The sequence below is a fragment of the Cryptomeria japonica genome, chromosome 3 (assembly GCF_030272615.1).
Source record: "Cryptomeria japonica chromosome 3, Sugi_1.0, whole genome shotgun sequence".
Taxonomy (NCBI): Eukaryota; Viridiplantae; Streptophyta; class Pinopsida; order Cupressales; family Cupressaceae; genus Cryptomeria; species Cryptomeria japonica.
In genome coordinates, this window is record NC_081407.1 from 930,641,437 (window position 1) to 930,664,366 (window position 22,930).

Here is a 22,930-nt window from a genome sequence, read left to right on the forward strand (position 1 = left end):
CAACATAATTCCATCTTTAGGCCAACCTAGAAATTGAATTTCCCACCAATATTTTGGGGTTAAGCATTGTGATATCATAGAATTGTGCTTCCAAAATTTTGGGAAAAAAGTCGAGGGCCATGTGCACTCTCGCCACGATCCAACCAACTTTTCACCAAATTTTCAAGGTCATTAGATATGATGATATTGGAGAGAATCCAAAAGTTGCAGTTGATTTCGAGGTGTTTTGATATGAAAAATCAGGCTTTAAAGGTCGAAATAGGACATAATTAGGGTTTATGATTAAATGATTTATTGGAGGAATAAAATCAAAACGGGCACACTTAGGGTAAAGGGCCCAATTTTATAATGTACAGAGTGATGAAATATTACTTTAGATTTAATTAAATCAATTAATTAAATTCTTAAAGGGAAATTAGAAATGCAAGATGCAAGACACACTAAGGTGGGTGCTAACCTAAGTGTGAAGTTGTACCACCCTAGCAAGGGTGTACAATTTACAACACTACATTTAGCCCCCACTTTAGCGGTCATATGAAACTACGTGCATATGCAAGCTAATGTAAATGAAAGTAAACATCATTTGAAAAGGATATATCCATAAGTTGTCGGATGAAGACCCTAGCGGTATCTGTAGTATATAGTTAGGATCCGCATCCTACAAAAACATGTTAGATAAAATCACAAAATCACCTAAATGCTTACTAAGGAAGGTAATTAAAATTCAAGGGTAGCTATATGCCCCCCTAGTTTCGGCTTGCTAATTTTAGTGAGTTGAAATAGGGTATCATGTTTACCACATCGAATTGTGAAATAAGATTGATGACAACACAAAAAGATTTGATCAATATCAAAAACTAGTGGAGAATTATTTGATAAGAAAGAGAACTAAGCCTTAATTCCAACACAACAAAGAGTGAAGAGTGGGAGGATTTGAGAGCTCTCTAACTCAAGATGAAAGATTTAAATGGAAACAAATGCAAAGAGAAGGAAGAAGAGATAGAAAGCATGAATAAACACTTTAGTGATCCATGAGAAGAGAAAAGGAACCATGGACATCTCGCCACTAAAACTAGGTGATCCATGGATAGAAGAACATGGAAAACTAGCCCCCAGAATCTGTCTGGGTGATCCATGTAAGGGAGGAGAGTGAGAACACCATTAGTTACATTCAACCTTGTGCATGTGTGTGCAAGTAGAACAAGGATACCTACCTTCTACACCAAGAAGATATCCATCATGCAACAATATCATAAATCCAAGAAAAAGAGGGAATACTCTTCAAGCAAGGATAAAATAGTTCAAAAGAGATATCTTGCTATATAAGTGCAAAGGATATCCTTGGAGGAGAAGAGATATTTGTTCAAAAGACATCTACCTTCAAGAGGAGTTGTCTTAGACAAATATAACATCTTCTATAATGAATGAATGCAAGAGTTTTGAAAAGAGTAGAGGATTGAGATGCCATCAAAGAGAGATTATTTATAACAACACTCTTCTAAAAGAAGGAAAGAGATCCTCATCAGTGATATGCACGTGCACAAAATAGAAGGGCTTATTATAAAAGATACTACTTAATGAAGAAAAGAAATTAATGAATGATAAAATACTTCCAACACCAAGGAGGAGGTCCCAATTAATGATATGTACTTAAGATCCCCATTAGGGATGCTTGTTCCAATATGAGAGAAGGAATTCAAATACGAATACAACTCTACAATCAATAAGAAATCCTTATAGAAGACACTACTTCACAAAGGGGAATTTTTAATCTTAAGAAGGCGAGATGTTTGAAATCACTCTTTCCCCCCATATATATAGGGAGAATAGATGAGATAGAAATAGGCTATTATGTTGCTTCCAAAAGTATGATTGCACGTGAAATTGTACCATCCTGAGTGTCAATGAACCCCTAATAAGTGAGCTACCAATATCACATAATGATGAGCAACATAATAGCCATTAATGTTATTTAAATACATGATAGACTGAATGAGGTATTTGAATATGACATGTTAAATTCTCTACTTTAAGTGAGATTAAAAACATGTATAAGATGATGAGTGTTAAAGAGTCTTTAGAAAGAGAAAATTTTATAGGAGAAGAATAGGCCACTTAGTCATACTTCTCTTGCACACAAGAAATCTTAGGAGAGGATAAGTATAATTCATTAGAGCCTTATTCCTAGAAGAAGGGATTTTAGAATGAGTATAAAATTAATCCTCAAAGGTGGAATTAGAAATCTCTTGAGGAGATTCATAAAGAGATTTGTTCATCACCGAGATTCCCTTATGAGGGGGATGAATGTTGAAAGAAGTAGGAGATGATTTAATTGGGGTGAGGTCATCATCACTACTAAATATAGAATTCACATTGAGAGATGGTCTTTTAGATGCTTTGGTGGGCTTAGAAGGATTGTATCCAAGTCCAAATGAAGCTTCAAGTGTATAATGTTCTAAAGGAACTTTAATTCCTTATTCATTTACACCACAACCATTGCCATCATAGCCACTCTTAGCTAAATTGTGAAAACTAGGACCATAAAGGGACGCCAAATCAGAAATAGATGTTGATGCCCCATAGGTCTTAGGTCTATATTAATTAGAGGAAGCATTTGAATAATCATTCGAATTAGAAGCAACCACAAAGTTGTTACTTAGTTGTTTACACAAAGTAGTTTTCTCTTTAGGTTCCTCCTTAGATTTCTCCTTGTCACTCTTAGATCCTTTCCAAGGTACTCTATATTCTCCTATAAAAGTAGGGGTAATTCCTAGAGATCCCCAATCATCATTTATGAGCACTTCTTTGGGAGAAAAGAGATCCTTGGGAGGAGATTCCAATTGAGTAGGAGAATTAGGAGTACTAGAAGGAACAACATCATTAAAGGAAATAGATTCATTTGAAGAAGTAGAAGGACTGGAAGAAGAATGGGAAGTAGTTGAACAAGAAGACCTAGATTTTAATGGTTCTTGAGGTTTGGCAGCAAACAAGGTGTATGTTGTATTGTTAAAAATGAATTTGACTTGCCTATGCAAAGTTGATGGGACAATCGGCATGCTATGAATCCAAGGTCTCCCTAATAGAAGGTTACATGTCAAATTAATAGGAATAACATGAATAGGTGTAGCTAACACAACATGAAATATCCTAATAGGAAAGGTTATGATACCTAGACATTGTTTAGTAACATTATCAAAACCTTGAATAGTAAGAGAAGAAGGTTTGATCCATTGTCCACAAGGGTTGGTCTTATAGCACTATCATGGATAATAACCACAATCACAAGAGGATCATATTGATTTTGCATTTCATGAGAAGGTAACTCATCTTGTGTGAATATAATTTGAGCTTTGGATTTGTTTGTAGGATCAATCAAAGCGGACATGTTATTAGTTGTCACTATAGGTGGGACATCTAAGTTTTTCAAAGCATCTTGTAACATCCCATGATAAGCTAGTGAACTTTGAAGAAAATACCAAATAGGAATCTTAGCAGGAGTGGCTTTAAGTTGTTCAATGAGATCATACTCCTTGGTAAGATTTGAGATATGAGGTGCTTGTGGAAGAAGAGGTTGAGAGGAAGGAAGTGAAGTTGGGATAACGAGAGGAGGACTAAATTTACTATTGTTTCTCGTGTTGTAAGTATGAGCAACCATATTATAACTCTCTCTAGTAAATTGTTTAGCAGACTCATAAGGGCTCTTAGTAGGATAACCTCCTTGCATAGTAAGGATAGTTTTCTTAGGAGTAAAAAAAGAATTATTAGCATAACCACCTTTCTTAGGCCCAATATGGAAAGCTAATGTACTGAGAGGGGAGGGGTGAATTAGTACTTCAAAACTTTTCTTGAATAATAACTTTACTATTATGCGTAAAAAGAATAGTGCAGTAACATAAAATAAAGTTAAAACAAACAGATAACAATCATACATGATTCACTCCATAACACATATATTTTGGTTACACAAAAACTCTTGGTTAGAGAGAAAAAATGAAGTGGGGATGGCACCCACAACTTCACTACTGCAATAATAAAGAATACTCGGTTAGATCTACGTTTAGCTATTTCTGATAGCTTACCCTGTTAGGAGTAACAAGATCAGTTAGATCTACCTTGCTAAAGGATTTTACAACATTTATTTTGAATGTTGCACCTGGTTAGAGGCTTTACAATTTATAGACTTGGTTAGAGTCTTTTACCCTATTAAAGGTTTCTCTTTCAACTTCTCAATATTACAATAAAATCATTACAAATATATGCAACTTTACATCTAAAATGTTAAAGCAAATTCTATGTGCTCAGAATAGATTACCTTTCTTATAGCATACCTCAATAACCCTTATAGTAACTCGGTAAACCCTTCTATTTACTCTGTTCTTTGATTGTTCTCTGAAAACCTTCTCGGTGACCTCTGTGTCTCTATAACAGTCTTCCTTCATTCATACATGCACACACCTTGCTCTTAACTCATGTTGTATAAATAGATCTCTTAAAATGGTGATCCAATTCATTGCTTTGATCTTACAAACAAGATTCCTCAAGTGAATAACTAATCAAAATATTTCATTGGTTAGATTGACATCGCAATCATACATAAGCTTCTAGTGCAATTTCCAATGTAATAATGGTTAGATGTGCCTCAATTTTGTAACACGTTTTCATATGCATGTCCAAGTTCAATGTATCTGGTAACACATTTCACTCGGTGAATATCAACTCGGTGTGTTAACTTTACTGCTCGGTAGTCTCAAAAAGATACTCAGTAGATAGCTCGGTGTATACTATGTTCTGTGACTGCTTTCCTCTATAACTGACTAGACTATGCATACCGACTTCTTTGTTTATACCAACTACATGATTCGGTAGTGCTAACCGACTAGAATATATAGTATGACTTTGAATATAAAAACTAATGGCAACCTGATAAGTAGTAACAATCTCCCCTTTTGACATTAGTTGAGATGTTTGACAAAAACTACTTTCAAAGTCATAACTCAAAAATCTATATACTTTGCAAAATGACTACACTTGACAATATATACAATAGTCAATGAAATAGTATATGCAGATATACTCCCCTTATCATTATACTATCCATAACTCTGATTTTGCATGCTCAGATCTGTGCTTGTGTGCTTTGCTTGCTTTGCATACTTTGTATATTCTGCTCGGTATACTCCCCTTGTATACAATACTCAAAACTGTATAACCAAAACTGTATCACTCCTTGAACATAGTATTACTCCCTTTATCTGGTATTACTCCCCCTTTTTGACAAGCATCAAAAACTTAATTTCTATCTGGGGGCGGTAACTGATCAAAAATAGATTTATACTTCTTCCGGGCGTCGGTGAGTGCGACTGAGAGTGCATCCTTTACACTTTCCATTAAAGAATTTTGTGCTTGAATATTAGCCAATAGTGATATTAAGCCATCAAAAGTGCTTCCCTCTTATGTAGTTGATAGGCGTGTAGCTCAGTTAATCTGCTCTTGAACTGATGAGAGATGAGGAAGGAATAATGTCTAGAGGGTCATTATGTCCATCCTAATCTTATGCTCTTCATTTCTGAGTTCTAACTGTTGAGCCATGAGCTGTTGAAGCTTGGTATAAAAATTCTGAACTGAATTAGGCTCTATGGTCAACTTAGTTGAGAGATTGGTGATCTCTTTCTCAATTACATCAGTTTTATTCTTGATATCTTTAATCAATAAGGAAAACGTACAAATTTTTTGAAATAAATAAAGAATATGCTTGAGTTGAGGGGACAACTCAGCAATGAATTTGACAAGCTTAACCTTTCCAATAGCTAGAGATTTTTGTAGTTCTTCTATCATCTTTGTATTAAGCTCTTTATCTTTTAGCTTGCTCAAGTACTTAGATGCATCAACTCCAGATGTTTCTATTTGAGTAAGGAGATCATCCAGGTGAATGTGGATGGTTGCATTGGTTGACATTGTTGCTGAAGGTAGCATATTTGTGAGTAGTGTCTTCACCTTCTGTAGTACTTTATTCTTCTTTTGAATGGCCAATTGTTTTTCTTGTTCGGCCTTTTCTTTGCATAGTTCACCAAAATCAATAAGTTCTTGCCCTTTTAATTTTGAGATATCCACATTGGGCAACACTATCGGTTTAGTCAAATCAACTTTGAAACTAGGCTTTCTCACCTTCTTCTCTTTACCTTTGGTTGGTTGTACTAAGACAAGTGCTTGTGAGGCTTGATGACCCTCGGTAGGTTGCTCAGTAGATGCAACACTTTGGTCGGTTCCTGTAGCCATTGTGGTGTCCTTGGGTGTCTCGATACTAGGTGTCTTAGCTATAACATTTTCAATGCTTGATGGTGCTTGAGACATCTAATCTTTAGTTGTATCTTCTACTGCTTCAGACTTGTGACCTTCGGTTCCTTGTTCTATATCCTTAGGAGCTTCGGTAGAGACAAGTGGCTTGACAGGCAGATAAAGCTGAACTTGTTCTAAAATAGATTCAGTAGTTACAATTTTTGCATAGGTAGCGCCTTCTATCATTTCCTGCTCCGGTGCTTCTACATCCATGACATCTTCATCAAATTGAATAGTTCCAGTTGAGTCTTGCTTGGTAGCATCAAGACCTTGCTCGATGACATCAGGATCTTGTTCGGTGACATCAACAATTTCAATTTGAGATTGTTCACCACCATCCTTTATTTTGAAGATATCCTGCCACTTTGCTTTTGTCTCATTTTCTACATCAATGTATAGCCCATTCATCAATTTTAAGGCTCTCTATTTGACAAGAAATTTAGAATTGTAGGTTGTCAAATGTTCTTTAATTTTTGCAATAGACATATCAGGAAATAGATGGACTAGACTTATTTCTCTTATTTGTTTCTCTGAGTCCATTGCATATTTTCATCTGTTATCAATATGTAAGTATAATTCACTTGGAAGTGACTTTACTAGTTCTAATGGAGCTAGCCGAAACTTTAGAAGTGTGTAAATAATAGCTTCTTCAATTTTGTCACTTCTCATCATTATTCCTAGTCTCATACTTGACATATCTAAATCCTACAAATCCACCATATTCTTGAAGATTGGCACAAAAGTTTTCAACACTATGAATATTCACCTTCTTGCTTTTTACAATCTGAAATTTGTTTGCATCATCGGATTCTGTATCACTAGACTCTTTTTCCAGAATGAGTCTCCGAGTAGATTTCTTGTAGGTCTTGGTTACCTTGGGTGTAGTAACACTCTTTTGTTTCTTACTTGGTGATGCAGTTGATGCTCTAGTGTTAGGTCTCTTTGTTGGTGGTGGAATCGGTAGGGCCTTTGAAGTGTCCATTTTCTTTCTTTTCAACACTTTACCCTTAGGCAACTCGGTACTTAATGTTATTATTGCCTCTTGAGCTTTCGATTCCTCTTCGGTAATGGAAAGAGTGCCTTTGACGGGTGTAGAGGATGATTCTTTTCTGTATTTCTCTGATAGAACCTTTATCATCTTTGTAGCCTTTCTTGTAGCTTTAGGTACTACAATGCTCAGTTTCACTTTTTCCATAACTTCTTCATAAGTCCCATATCTCAGTTCGGTAGCATGCCTTGGTAATGAAAGATAGGATCAATTTTTTGTCGTGTGATATCATAGTCAATCTCATAACCCATTGGTGGCAAAGATTGAGTCCTTGGTTCTACAGCACTCACATAACACTAATCGGTGTCTACCTCAAAACATATATTATCCTTATATTTCTCTACCAGCTGTGGTGGAATCCAGTACCTATTGTGCATCTTCTCTTGAAATTTGCTGAAATAGTCATCCATGATATCATTAAAATTATCTCCCAACTTCTTGATAAAATCATTAATTTGATGGGTGATAGGTCGGTGTAGCTCCCAAACTACTTTACCGACTGAGGGAAAGAACTTCTCAAAGTAGAAAAACATGCATACAAGAAATGAACCAAACTTCAGTGTGTTTGCCGAGTTGTTCTTCTTTAGCTTCCTTATTGTGTTCAGGTTCTCAAACAAGTTCTTCAATAGCACTTCACATAAATCTACTTTCATTCCCTTTTTCACTATTTTATAGGCTAAGTCAACTGCTGCACATGGTACACTATTTTCCCTTGCTGATTGGAAGAAATAGTAACCAATTACTCTAATTGCAAACTTAAGTTCTGCATCAATGACATTGTTCAGTTTCAGTCCTCGGTAATCAAATTCTACTTTGGTTAGACTGATTAACTCCTTCTATGATATCATTTTCTGTGCTCGTGCATGATCATAGATAGGATACCCGATGATCACATGAATGATTTCCCTAGTGATTTTGAATGGTTGCTCCTCTAGCCACATGAAATCGTCATGAACTCTGCTTAACACAAACTTAACCCATTGGGGTTTGAACACATGGGGATAGGCTAGGGCTTCAGTTAATCCCTTGATTTTGATATGCTCGTACTTGCTATCCATTTTTCCATTGGTACATAGTTCATCATATGTGTGACTAATCTCAACATGACTGAGTTCTTCAACATGGCATTTGGTGAAGAATCTAACATCTTCGACTGACAAGACTCAATCCGGGATGAGTGAAAAGGTAGTTTTGTCATCCAGTTTAGAGGTGACTTTAGGAGTCAAAGTGTATTTCAGAGATGGCTTCTCCACATTCTTGACAACTACAGGATCTTGGATCTTGGGTGCCATTTGTAAATTCTAGATAAAACTTAGCAAACTATCCTTAGGGTTTGACGGTTTACAAACAACTGATGCTTCACACTCGGTAGATAATAGCAATTTGACAAGATCAGAAACCAGCTTAACAATGTGATGAGATTTGATGTAAATGCCTTGAAATTCACTTTGAATGAAGTTTGATCACCTTGATTCGCTCTACTCTGCTCTCTTGAAAATTTGGTGAATGAAAATGACCGCGAAAATACCTTTAAGTACACAAAATACCTTCTCGGGCTCCGTGTGGGTTAGGTCAAGACATTAAATGCACTCGGTTTACCTTTAACTGATTTACTCCTTTTTCTTTTGTTTTAACTGAGTAACCAAATTTCCTTCATTTACCGATTTGACAGGCTTTCTGTATTCACTGACTTGACAGGTTTCCTGTAATGTGCTTTTGATAGAATTCCAAACCTACTAATGCATCTTAACTATGCAGATTTTGAATTTAGTACATAATGGAATAGGAACTGTTATGATTTTAACCTTTAGAGAATGCAGTCCCTTCATACCTTTTCTGATTAATTTGGAATAGGTGCACCTAACTCGGTAGGTAAGGTGCTTTCTTCATCTGACATGACTTCCTTCTTTTTCCAAATCATCTTAAATTTTTCTTTTATCTCTTCAGTGTCTCCTCTAGGTTGATCTCTGCAATCTCTAGCTAAATGTCCAACTTTGTGACAATGAAAACATGCCATACCAAGATTTCTCCATGATCTTCAGTTGGTCATTCCAAACCTTATAAAACAATTGGCACTAATATGTCAATATCTTCCACAACATTCACACCATATCCTTGTATTGTAATCCCATGGTACTCCTGCATATTGTTGGTAAGGATCTGTGTGAGTTCGGTAACCTCTGGTGTTTGCTTGGTGAGCACACCGCATGTAGTTCTTTTTCTTAAGCCAACACTTCTCGATACTATGTCCATATCTATTGCAGTTTCTACAAAACCCTTTGAATTTTCCCTTCTGATAGTTGTTAATAAACTTTGTCCTACATTGATTAGATGTGTGACCATATTTATTGCAATTGTAACAATATCCATTGGACTTAGTGATATTCAGTTGCTTACCTTTTCTAATCTGGTATATGTTGGCAGTATGACCTTGATTTCCATAGTAGTAGCAAATAGGCTTCTTCCCTTTGATGTTATTCCTGTTTCCAGCTTGCTTTGATGATTCTCCTCTCTTGGTAGTATGAATTTCTTTTCCGGTAGATTCTTTTCCTTTGTTACCAAGTCCTGCATCTTTGTTGGGTCTTCTTATATTCAGTTGCTCATCCAATATCTTTGATGCTTCATAACTCTTCTTCAATATTTCTTTTGATTTCTTCTCTGTTCCAAGTTCATTAGTCAATCTTGATACTTCAAGTTTCAATGCTTGATTTTCATCATTCTTCAGAATTGCTTCATGATGTGCATAACCTAGTTCATCTATCATATTTTGTTGAATCCCAGTTAACCTTATGATTTCATCATTCTTATCAGATACTAAGATTTCAAGTTGTTGTTTCTCTCTCTATAGATCTCTTGCTTTATCCTTAGCTATCCTTACTGCATCTAGATTTTTAGTCATCTGTGTACTAAAATGTTCATGTTCTCTTTTCATTGCTTTTAGTTGATCAGCTAATGTTTTGTTCTTTTCTTTCAACACTCCAATCATTTCTTCAGTCTCTTCAGATATACTATTCTCGGATGATGTTTCAATTTGTTCCACTAACTCTTGAGAATCTTGCAAGTCATCAGATAATCTTCTTCTTACTTTCAGAGATTTTTGCATTTGCCTTTGCATGTCTGCAATCACTTGATTTGCATGATCTAGCTCTTCTTGAAAATACACAATCCTCTGAGATTGTTTATAGCCTTCCATTGATAAGATCTTTCTCTTTAGGTAGTTAAACCCTTTTCCAAGGTTGAAGCTCTGATACCAATTGTTAGGCCCAATATGGAAAGCTAATGTACTGAGAGGGGAGGGGTGAATTAGTACTACAAAACTTTTTTTGAATAATAACTTTACTATTATGCATAAACAGAATAGTGTAGTAACATAAAATAAGGTTAAAACAAATAGATAACAATCATACATGATTCACTGCATAACACATATATTTTGGTTACGCAGAAACTCTTAGTTAGAGAGAAAAAAAGTGGTGGGGATGTCACCCACAACTTCACTATTGCAATAATAAAGAATGCTCAGTTAGAGCTATATTTAGCTATTTCTGATAGATTACCCTGTTAGGAGTAACAAGATCAGTTAGATCTACCTTGCTAAAGGATTTTACAACATTTATTCTGAATGTTGCACCTAGTTAGAGGCTTTACAATTTATAGACTTGGTTAGAGTCTTTTACCCTGTTAAAGTTTTCTCTTTCAACTTCTCAATATTACAATAAAATCATTACAAATATCTGCAACTTTACATCTAAAATGTTAAAGAAGATTCTATGTGCTTAGAATAGATTACCTTGCTTATAGCATACCTCGGTAACCCTTATAGTAACTTTGTAAACCCTTCTATTTACTTTGTTCTTTGATTGTTCTCTGAAAACCTTCTCAGTGACCTCTGTGTCTCTATAAATGTCTTCCTTCATTCATACATGCACACACCTTACTCTTAACTCATGCTATATAAATAGATCTCTTAAACGGTGATCCAATTCATTGCTTTGATCTTACAAACAAGATTCCTTGAATGAATAACTAATCAAAATATTTCATTGGTTAAGTTGACCTTGCAATCATACACAATCTTCTAGTGCAATTTCAAATGTAATAACGGTTAGATGTGCCTCGATTTTGTAACACATTTTCATATGCATGTCTAGGTTCAATGTATCTGGTAACACCTTTCACTTGGTGAATATCAACTCGGTGTGTTAACTTTACTGCTCAGTAGTCTCAAAAAGATACTTGATAGACAGCTCGGCGTATACTGCATTCTATGACTACTTTCCTCTGTAATCGACTAAACTGTGCATACTGACTTCTCTGTTTATACCAATTGCATGATTCAGTAGTGCTAGCCGACTAGAATATATAGTATGACTTTGAATATAAAAACTAATGGCAACTTGATAAGTAGTAACAACCTTGAACCACTAAGATAGGCTTATGTGGGGAATTTTGAGAAGGACAAGCACCTTGAACTGTGAAGAGGGATTTATTAGGTGTTTCATTCACATGTATCAAATTGATTAAGGATGGTTTAGGAATATCAAAGGTGTCCTTAGAATAAGAGTGAACAAGATTGTTGGTAGAATTATTGATAGTCTCTCCTTGCATTTAAATGTTATCCTGGATAAGATCAATTTTAGGAGGGAGACTAGGGGTAGGCACTGATGTTTTAGGAAAGGTTATATCATTCTCTATCACCAAAGGATCTACATGGGGAATAAACTTTCTAGGAGAAGGATCAACATTACTCTTTAAAGTATCACCTTTGAGAGGGAGATGATTATAAAAGATGTTAACCATCTTATCTTGAACTAGGGTATCCTTATGAGTAGAACTGAGTTGAGGAGAAGGAGATTCTTTATTTTTAGAGGGAGAATGATAGATATTCATGGAAGGTGATATTCTATCAAGGGAGTTATCAATCATGATTTCATCCCCTTTAGCTAGGGTTCTATCATGGGGTAGAGAATAATAAACACCTTCTTCTAATTGTTCATCCCAAATAGTGAGGTCATTAAGAAAGGTATTAGAAATATCTTGCACAAAGATGTCCTTATTGCTATTGCCAATTTTGGGAGAAAGGATAACATTGTTCATTAATTCTTCATCCTTAGGAAGGAGAGAATCACTACATGTATTTAAATCATCTTCTTTCCTCAAAATGTCTTCAATAGGATATTTAGGGGAGAGAGCATTAAAGAAATTGGTAATGGTTTCATCTTCTTTCTCTAGGGTATCTTTAGGGGAGTAAGACAAACTTTAGGAGAAGGGAAAGCATTTCTCGTTAATGCATCATCTCTAGTGGGAATTTTGTTGGAATCAAAGGAGGAAATGCCATCACTAGGAAAACTAGAGACAATACTATCTTCTTACACAAAATGAACCTCATGAGGGGAGTATTCTTTAGGAGGAAGATGAACATCTTTCTCTAAAGATTAATTCTTAGGAAGGAGATCTTTGGAAGAAGTGCTCATAACCTCTTGTTGTACTAACATGCCACCATTAGTAAGACCAAATTTAGGAGAAGATAAGTCAATTTGCATAAATACCTTTTCACTTAGAGAGGAATCATGTAGGGAAGGTAATGTAACATTAAGAAAGGTGTTTATGATATCAACCTCTTCCTCTAAGATAGCTAGATGGGAAGGGCACATTTTAGGAGAATTGTCAAGATAACTCTTCAAATCTTCATCCTCAAAGCATGGGAGAGTTTTGAAGGGATTGGTAACAACTCTTTTAGGCAATAAAATGCCGTCATATATGGGAGGTAGTTCTCTAAGAGAGGGAAAAATTTGAACAAGGGAAGCTAACCCATTATCACATTTATGAAATGAATGCATCATGACAAAAAATCATTCAAATGATAACATATGCAAAATAAAAGGAAATTATCAATTTTAACCAATGCAAGCACTCTAAATGTTGATTTAGAAAATGAAATTTAAACTGAAATGTGTTCCTAAATTAGATATGAAATTAATGGTCCAAATTAAGCTATCCACAAGTTCAATTTTGAATTTAAAAATTAGGGTTTTAACAAAATTAACCTCTAAATTTTGAAATTTGCAAGGAATTGAAACTTGTAAATGTAAATTTGAATTTGAAATAGCAAAAAAACTCAGATCTGAGAAAATAAATCCAAATTAAAGATGGTTAGATTCACGTCGGGTTCACCAAAATGTGGTGGCAGGAAAAGTGAGATCGGGTGACTAGGACCTAATCCCACTTTTGCAAACACATTGTGAATATGAAAGAGCCTAGGGAGATAGATCACTTTGGCTACTTCTTGTGTGAAAGAGAGATCCAAGGAATATCTCTTAGGGTTTCTATTCCTCTTGTTGCAAATGATGAGAAAAACTAGGGTTTGAATGATCAACTAGGCTATGAGATAAAGAATGAAGCATAAATGAACTCAGAATTGAACAAACCTATATATCTGAAACTGAGATATTGAAAGGATGAAAGGGGGAGGATTTTGGATGTGTACCTGATGGTGCAAACTAAGCCAAATTGACTAGGACCAAGGTGTCATGCCACTGTCCCTAATGATCTAACATAAAGCTACAAATAGGAGGATGTAATTCTAATGTTCCGAGCTTCCACCTTGCTAAATTTCACCTAAAACTAGATGGACCAAGGCACAAGACCAGAGCACCCAAAAAGGACTAGGGTGCCTAGAGAGGACCAGGGAACCCATAAAGGACCAAGGTGTAGGAGCAGGGTGCCTAGAGAGGACCAAGGCACTCAGGAAGGACCAGGTCATAGAACTAGGGCGTTACTCCCTTGTCCTAGTGATTTTTTCTCAAATTTAATCTTCAGGACTGTGTTTGTGTGCTCTACCAGACTTGAAAAATTGCAACCATGATCGGATCCTGTATTTGCACCTACAACTGAAAATAGGGTTTTGGGTGGTTAAATAGGGTTTTTCCTTAGTCAAACCCCTATATTGGTGATTTCTACCTCCACAAATAGTTGATAATGTACTTAAAATGTGTGTGCTACAACCTTGTGTGTATGAAAGATCCTAAATGATAAGAAACTAGAGCTACCCTACTCATGAGAGTAAACCCTAAATGTAAATGTGAATGTAAATGACAATGCTTCAAACCAAATATGCTAAATGATCTAAAGCATGAATGTAAATATGTAAATTGATGTAAAGAAAATCATACAAAGACATGAAAATAACATGAAATCATACCAATCCCCAAGGGAGAGATATTGCCACTAGATCTCCTATTACTCTTCAATGTCTTCAAGGCTCCTAATTGATGATGAATGCTTGATGAAATGTTGTTGAATATTATTGAAGACTCCACATAGGCTTCTCTTTCACTACATAGAAGGCTCCTTGTGCTCCAAAAACCTGCTCTTAGATTCTCAGATTCGATAGATAGATAGTTCTTAGTTGCCTTCAAATGAAGAAAGGGAGATCTTATGTATGAACCCCTAGATCTTAATTTAGACATAATTTTGTCTTTAGGCTGACCTAGGAATTGAATTTCCCACCAATTTTTTTGGGTTAAGCATTATGATATCATAAAATTTTGCTCACAAAATTTTGGGAAAAAAGCTGAGGACCATGTGCATTCCTGCCATGATCTGACCAAATTTTCACCAAATTTTTAGGGCCATTAGATATGATGATATTGATGATAATCCCAAAGTTACAGCTGATTTCAAGGTGTTTTGATATGCAAAATTGGGTCTTAGAGGTCAAAATAGGACATAATTAGGGTTTATGATTAAATGATTTATTGGAGGAATAAAATAAAAATGGGCACACTTAGGGTAAAGGACCCAATTTTATAATGTGGGGAGTGATGAAATATTACTTAAGATTTAATTTAATTAATTAATTAAATACTTAAAGGGAAATTAGAAATGTAAGATGCAAGACACAATAAGGTGGGTGCTAACCTAAGTGTGAAATTGTACCACCCTAGCAAGGTTGTACAATTTACGCCACTACAGGATGAAGAAAATGTTGAAGGATATAAAGGTGGATTGTAATGAACCGGTAGTTATTCACTATGATAACTCTACTATTATTGATATATCAAAGAATCTAGTATTTCATTCTAAGACAAAGCACATATCTATCAAGTATAACTTTTTGAAGGAGAAGGTGGAAGCTAATGAAGTCAGACTGGTTTATGTGAACACTAAAGAGAATATTGCAGACATTTTCACTAAACCTTTGCCTAAAGAATCATTTGAGTACTTCATAGATAGATTGGGGATTTCTGCCCCTATGGTAGAGACCTGAGTGATATTGATTGGCATAAGTCCGGTATGCATTATCCGAGTTATCACTCATTCTGGATTGATGTGGTAGTGCTACTACTCAGGGGGAGTAGTCAACTATATGTTTCAGAGGATTTATAATTTTTATTTGTTTTCAAAGGGAGAGAGATATATGTGAAAACAAAAGCTTAACAAAATATCAGTTAAAAGTGAGTTTGGTTCAAAACTTCATTGTTATATCATTTTGTGGGAGATTGTAGGTTGTATTCCATTGGGGGAAACATGTTTGGTATTTCTTGGCACTTGGATGTTTTTCACATCTAGTGTTGCCATAAATGACAAAGGGGGAGATTGTTGGAAATTTGGAGGAATGGATTATGTATTGCGTTGGTGTTTTGTCATTAATGGCAACACCGGTTGTTTTGGTTGTTTACCAGTTTTTGATTGATTTCAGTAGAGTGGTTGATTATAATATTGATCTGGTAGGATCTGGTATTCTTTGGTTTGTGGAATTAGTTTGGATCTGTCATTCATTCTATTCAAATGTGTATCACGATCAATTGGTTCAGTATTTGATGACTCAGGAGCTACCATTTGTTCTAGTAAGCCTTTTGGTCATCGGCAAGGGTTTTATCGGTAGAAATTTGTTGAAGATATTTTGATGCACATGATAAGTGGTGTTGGTGTGGCTTCTAGATGGCTTCCAGGATGTTGGTTATCTTGTTCATGTTCCAATTTATCAGTGGTGTTGGATTTGGTTTATGGGGACCTATTTTAGGTCTGATATTATCTAGGTTATGGACCGACTTGGTTGATAATTGGATTATGGGTTTATGTCATGAATTTATTGTATTATCTTTTAGGTGGCCGACCTAATTGTTTAGGTCCTCAGTTGGTATAAATGATGTAAGATCTCTTTGTAGATTATGGGTTGATAGAAAAAGGTTATGGGATGATCTATGTGTGAATAATGTTGTAATCATATGCAGAAGGTTTGGTCGATCATAGGTGATCAAATTGGGTTTGCAAGAGAGGTTTAAGGCCTCCAATATTGAGCTTAACTAAAACTGTACTCAGGCATAGGAGATTCTATACTTGTAGTTCACTCTTCTTTCCAGATTGTAGTCTAATGTTTATGTAGTCAGCGAGGCTCCTTTTTATGATGAGTAATGCACTCTAGGCTATTAGCCTTCCTGTACATGTAGGCCCCTCATAATGTAATCACATACTTGCTGCAGAAGTATTATTAGACTGTGGGTAGTCTTATCACTGTGGTTTTTCCCTTTACCGTGTTTTCCACATACAAATCTTGGTGTCGTGTTATAGATGGATGATAACTATTCTATAATTTATTTTTATGTTTAAATGATTTATCACTCATTCTAGTGTTTGGTTTATGCATTCCAATATTAATTTTATGTGTTTTAGTAATAAGGATTTAAATGCTTAAAGTTCTATAATTCGGTGACAACTGATTCCCCCCCCCCTCTCAGTTGTCCTCTGGTTGTCTAAGTTGTCTAATAGTAGCATCACCACATCAATTTGGAATGAGTAATAGCTCTAATAATGCATACCAGACTAATGCTAATTAGCATCACTCAAGTCTCTATCAGAGGGGCAGAAACCCCCAAATTTTCTCTGAAGTACTCATGATTCTTTAGGCAAAGGTTTAGTGAAGATGTCTACAATCTACTCTTTAGTGTTCACATAAACTAGCCTAACTTCATTTACTTCTACCTTCTCCTTCAAAAATTTGTATTTGATAGATATGTTCTTTGTCTTAGAATGAAATACCATATTATTTGATATATCAATAGTAGCAAAGTTATCATGGTGAATAACTACCAGTTCATTACAATCCACCTTTATATCCTTCAACATTTGCTTCATCCATAGAACTTGTGTATAGTTAGTAGTAGTAGAAACATACTCAGCTCCAATAGTAGATAAATGTTGGCCATTTGGTGGAATTGATTATGTGTTATATTGATGTTTTTTCATTGATCTCAACACTATATGTTTGGATGCTTTACCGGCACCCTTCTGGTCCCGGTTGGTTAAGTGGTTTCTGGTTAACTTAGATCCGGTATGATCCGATAGGCTCCGGGGTGATGGAATTGGCTTGCTCATGATACTTATACTCATATTTGATCAGTTGGTTTTGGTCTGGTGATTGGATACTATCCTGCTTACTTAGAAGATTGGTTTCTAGTTCCGGCGAGGGTTTCACCGATAGAGCTTTTGATGAATTGCATAAGTGGTGTTGGTGTAGCTTCTAATGGAATTTTAGGATGTTGTTGGTGATCATGTTTGAGACTTGATGGATGGAGATCATTGTTGAAGCATGTGGACCTATACTTGGTCCCGGTTGATCTAGGTTATTGGAAATTTTAATGTAACATGTTCTAGCGTCCTAAAATTGCGACACTTGCAATTTCGACTGCATTTCGGTCTTCATGATGGCGACACAACAAGCAACCTGAATGGAGACCCCAAAACCTGATTATGACACCAAAAACTGCATTTTCTTGCACCCTGGCCTGAACCTCCTTCTGTCCCGGGAGGTGGGACCAGAGCGCCCAGCGCCCTGGTCCTTCAGGACCAGGGTGCCTAGCGCCCTGGTCCCTAGGTCCTATTTTGGGCCCGGTCTCTTTTGGACTTCGGGTCTTTATGTTTGCAAATTGGAAAATTAACTTTCTTGGTCGGCCTAAGGTCGGGAAAATCAGTCTATTAACCCTAATTGGCAAGTATATAAACTACATTTGCCTCTCCCATTGAAAAAAAGAAGGACATATGATGGAAAAAGCGTGGAAACTATACTCAAGCATTCAAGCATTCCTTCAAGCAATTGATCATTCTAAGTCTCCATTCAAGGCTAAGTGTTGCATTCAAGACAAGGATTCAACCATTGAAGAGGAGATCACATACTACATGCTACATACAACATACAACATACAACAAACAACAACATCTATACCTTCGCACATAAGGATACAAACATCCTTACAACAAGGTATTAGTACTTGTTTTACATTACATTTACAGCAATTTCTCATTTCTTGGTTAATTCCAAAACTGGGGTTTGACCTAAAGGCAAACCCCTAATCCCTAACCCCCCAATCATCTTCGCTTTTCTGTGTGTAGGTTGCAGGTATGCGGCTGAAATTGAAGATCTGGAATCCTTGTGCAGAGACGAACAGATCCCCCTTCGTTTTGTGGATTTTTTGGAGGACCGTGTGCATGCCAGGCGCCATCGTCCCGTCAACTTTTGCTCAAATTTGCAAGACAGCACCGTATCGACATTTTACTACTAATTCCAGGTCCGCAGCTTCATCCTATATCCCTATCTTAGTTTATAAGCGAATCTTTGTCACTTTCTATGCATTCCTAGCTTAATTCTTCTATCAACATTCTTTACAAAAGAGGGTAGCCTTGCTTTCTTAACCCTTGAAACACATTTAGCATCCAATCTTGCATTGTGTGGGATTGGATCTTGTGGGTTTCAACCCCTCTTTTGAATGTAAAGTCTCTCCCTTAAGTGAAAACCATCAACCCTAGTGAACCTCCCTTCTCTCTCCTTGGAGTTGGAAGAGGGGAGAGCAACTAGGGTTCGATCGCGATTTTCCACTTTACATTTTGGTGAACCCGACGTGAACATCCTTTCTGATTATTCATAGTTAGATCTGAAAATTGGATTCCTTGGTTACATTTCCATGTTTGATCTTTTGCAAAATTTTAGAGGTTAATTGCATAAAAACCCTAAATTTTCTTTTTAAGTTATTAAACTTGTGAAATGTTTAATTGTTAATGCTTGTTTTAGATCTGCCCTTCTATTACAAATTATCAATTCATATTTGTGCTTTAATTTTGAAAATTAAGTGGTTAAGTGTCAAAACCCTAATTTTTGAAACCCTCTTGATTCAACCTTTGTCCGACAATTTCACTGATCAAAACATCTCCAAATCAGCTGTAACTTTGGATTCCGCAATAAAATCACAATATCTTTCATCCCTGAAAATTTGGAAAAAAGTTGCGAGGACCGTGTGCACTCCGAGCGCCATCGTCCCCGACATTTTTTCCGAAATTTCGGGAGCTAGATCTTACTATATTTTCCTGCTAAAATCCAGAATTTTGACTGATTTTATCAATTTTAACACCTTCAAAATTATAGTCAAAGTTGGTCTAGCGATTGCTTTGATTGAGGCTTCTAATCATTCAAAAACTGTTGAAATTGGAATTTGTGTCAAAATTGTGTTTCTTACAGTCCTAAATCTGAAAAGTGTGTTATCATTCATTCAAAATTTCAGTGATTTATCCAAATTTTTTGCAATTTGTGACTTTTGAAATTAAGTGCTTAATTACAACAACTTTGGTTTCCGCTTTCAAAATTGAATTTTGTGTGAAATTGAGTCAACTTTCAAATTTCAAAACTTGCATTGCTTTTGGTATTCCCTCTAAAATCATAAAATTCAAAATTTTAGTTTCCCTCTCTTTTTCAAAATTCAAATTTTGCATTTTTTGACAATCTTGGTAGGGTTCAATTTCGAGATTGCAACTTTAATTTGGCCTATCTACAGATTGTAAAATCACTCAATTTTTTCAGGTTAGCTGTAAAATCATCATAACTTTCATCCTTGCAAAATTTGAAAAAAAGTTGTGAGGACCGTGTGCACTCCGAGCGCCACGGTCCCGGACATTTTTTCTGAAATTTCGGGAGATTGTCCTGATTGTATTTAACAGCTTAAATCTGGAAGATTGGCTAGTTTTACTGAAATTTGCTACCTCTAAAATTCAAAATCTTCTCTCTTTCTTTAGTGCATGAGTTTTACAACAATAAGCCCTACCTACACTATTCCCGTTAGATGAAGCCTTAGAATTAAGTCCTTCCAAGGTTTAATTACTAAGGAAATGGAACCTAATTTGAATGGTCTTTTTAACGAGGAGATGGGTAATTCTTCTAATCCTCTTAATGATGAAGAAGCTCTCCATGAGGTTTCTGTAGAACAACTTTCAAAATTGGATAACCAATTTGACGATTTTCGACAATGGATGTCTCAAGAATACCCTGATAGTCAAGCTCTTCCTTTAATTGAGGGTCTAAAACGTATGCTTCAAAGTGATAAGAATGGAATTGATATTTTGCGTGGTATTGCACACATTGTGGGTTCAAATGTGATGCCTAAGAAAAGTTGTGCTGAAACTTTAAGTTATACACAACCTCCTACTCAAGACAATCATTCTATTCCTTTGATGACTTCTATTGCTAGTATACCTACTTTTACATCAAACATAATGACTACTTCAACACAAGACATTCCTCTTATGATCACCAGTCATGGGGGCAATCCCTCTTCTTCGATCAACCCTCTTCCTTCATTCAATCCAACTTCTTCATTCATTCCTTTAGTGAGTGTTCCTCTTATATCTCCACAAATGAACATGACGCAAGGGGGCAATTCATTTAACCATTCCATTCCTCCTTGTAGTGTTCCTCCTGTCCAATCATCTCCTATGACTAACTATCATAGTGTCCCACCACCTTACTCTCTACCTTCTTTCAATAACATAACACCTCCATCACAATCTAACACGTCTAATATGAACTCTTCGACTGAAGCGACCATTAACAATCTTGCCCAAACTGTCTCTTCTTTACAGCAACAAATTGCCTCTATGAATCAATCTAAGTTTAGTGTGCCCACATTTGATGTTCCGAGCCCACTTTCTCTTGACATTGTTCGAGCTATCCCCCCTAAACATGTTGAAATCCTGCATTTGGAGCTTTATAATGGTAAGGGTGATCCTCTAACACATGTTAAGACCTTTCAAACAATATGTACTGATTTTGCTTATGACCAAAGGTTGCTTGCAAAACTGTTTACTAGAACATTAAGAGACAAAGCCCTACAATGGTATTGCTCGTTGCCTTCCTATTCTATTACTTCTTTCGAACAACTTGCAAATGCTTTCATTCAACAATTTCAAAACAATATAAGTCCTAAAGTTACTTTGATTGATTTAATGCATTGCAAACAAGGTGTTAAAGAAAAAGTGACTAATTTCATTGGTAGATATAATCATTTGTATGCTCAAATTTCTTTTCCAGTGCCTAACAATGATATTCAAAGAATCTTTATTTCTAATTTACAAAAAGACATTCGAGACAAACTTCTGTTTTCTGAGTTTACTTCTTTCCAACAGTTGTGTGCAACTCTTCACAGTTATCAACTGACTGTGAGTCAAATGGAACAATCACATCCTATGGCTCCGAGTGATAAGGGTGATAGTAGTCAACAACCATTTGGAAAGTTTAAACCGAACAGAGATTCCATCAAATTCAATGAAAACATCATCAACAACAATGTGAATGCAGCATCAGGTGTGCCTCCTATTTCTAAGTTTTTCAAGAAAGAAAGAAAGTATACTCCTTTGAATGAATCATTGCATAGTATTATGAATAAATTATTGGAACAAAATGTGCTTACTCTTCCTCCTATAAGGCAAATTGATCCTGCAAAGATTACTTCACCTTATTTTGATAACAAATCTTTTTGTCAATTTCATCGTCAACCTGGGCATGATACTAAAAAATGTTTTTCTTTAAAGGGTAAAATTCAAGATTTGATTAATAATAATACTATCTCTGTTTCTGGAGTGCATGATAAAGGCAACACATCTGTAGCTCCTCCTAACCAAAATCTTTAGATTTTTACTGATCCATTACCTTCTCATACCTCTAATGCGATTGACACTACTGATTCCTCTGTCTCACCTGATGATCTCATGTCTATGACTCCGAATGTGATTAACTTTGTTGAGCAACAGAAAATCCCTAAAGAACCTTCCATCACATTTGATTCTAGTAAAACCATTAGGGCACCTGATGGTCCTTTATACATAGTTGCAAAAGTAAAAAATACACCTTGTCGTGGAGTGCTTTTTGATCCTTCTTGCATGGTTAATATCATTACTGAAGAATTTCTTTTTACTTTGCAATTGAATCAAGTGATTTATGACAAAACATATGTGATTGTGAAATTATTTGATGCATTTTCTTCTCCTGCAATTGGTTCTATTACATTACCTATTGAGGTCCATAACAAATCCCTTGATGTGGACTTTGCTATTATTCCATCTTCCGAACAATTTCGTGTGAAGCTTGGCTATCCTTGGCTATCTTCCATGAAAGCTATTGCTTCTCCTATTCACAAGTGTTTGAAATTTCCCCATAATGGTGAAGTTGTTACTGTCAATCATAGTCTCTTTAAACCAGCTGAAAGAACTTCTAGCATTCCTATT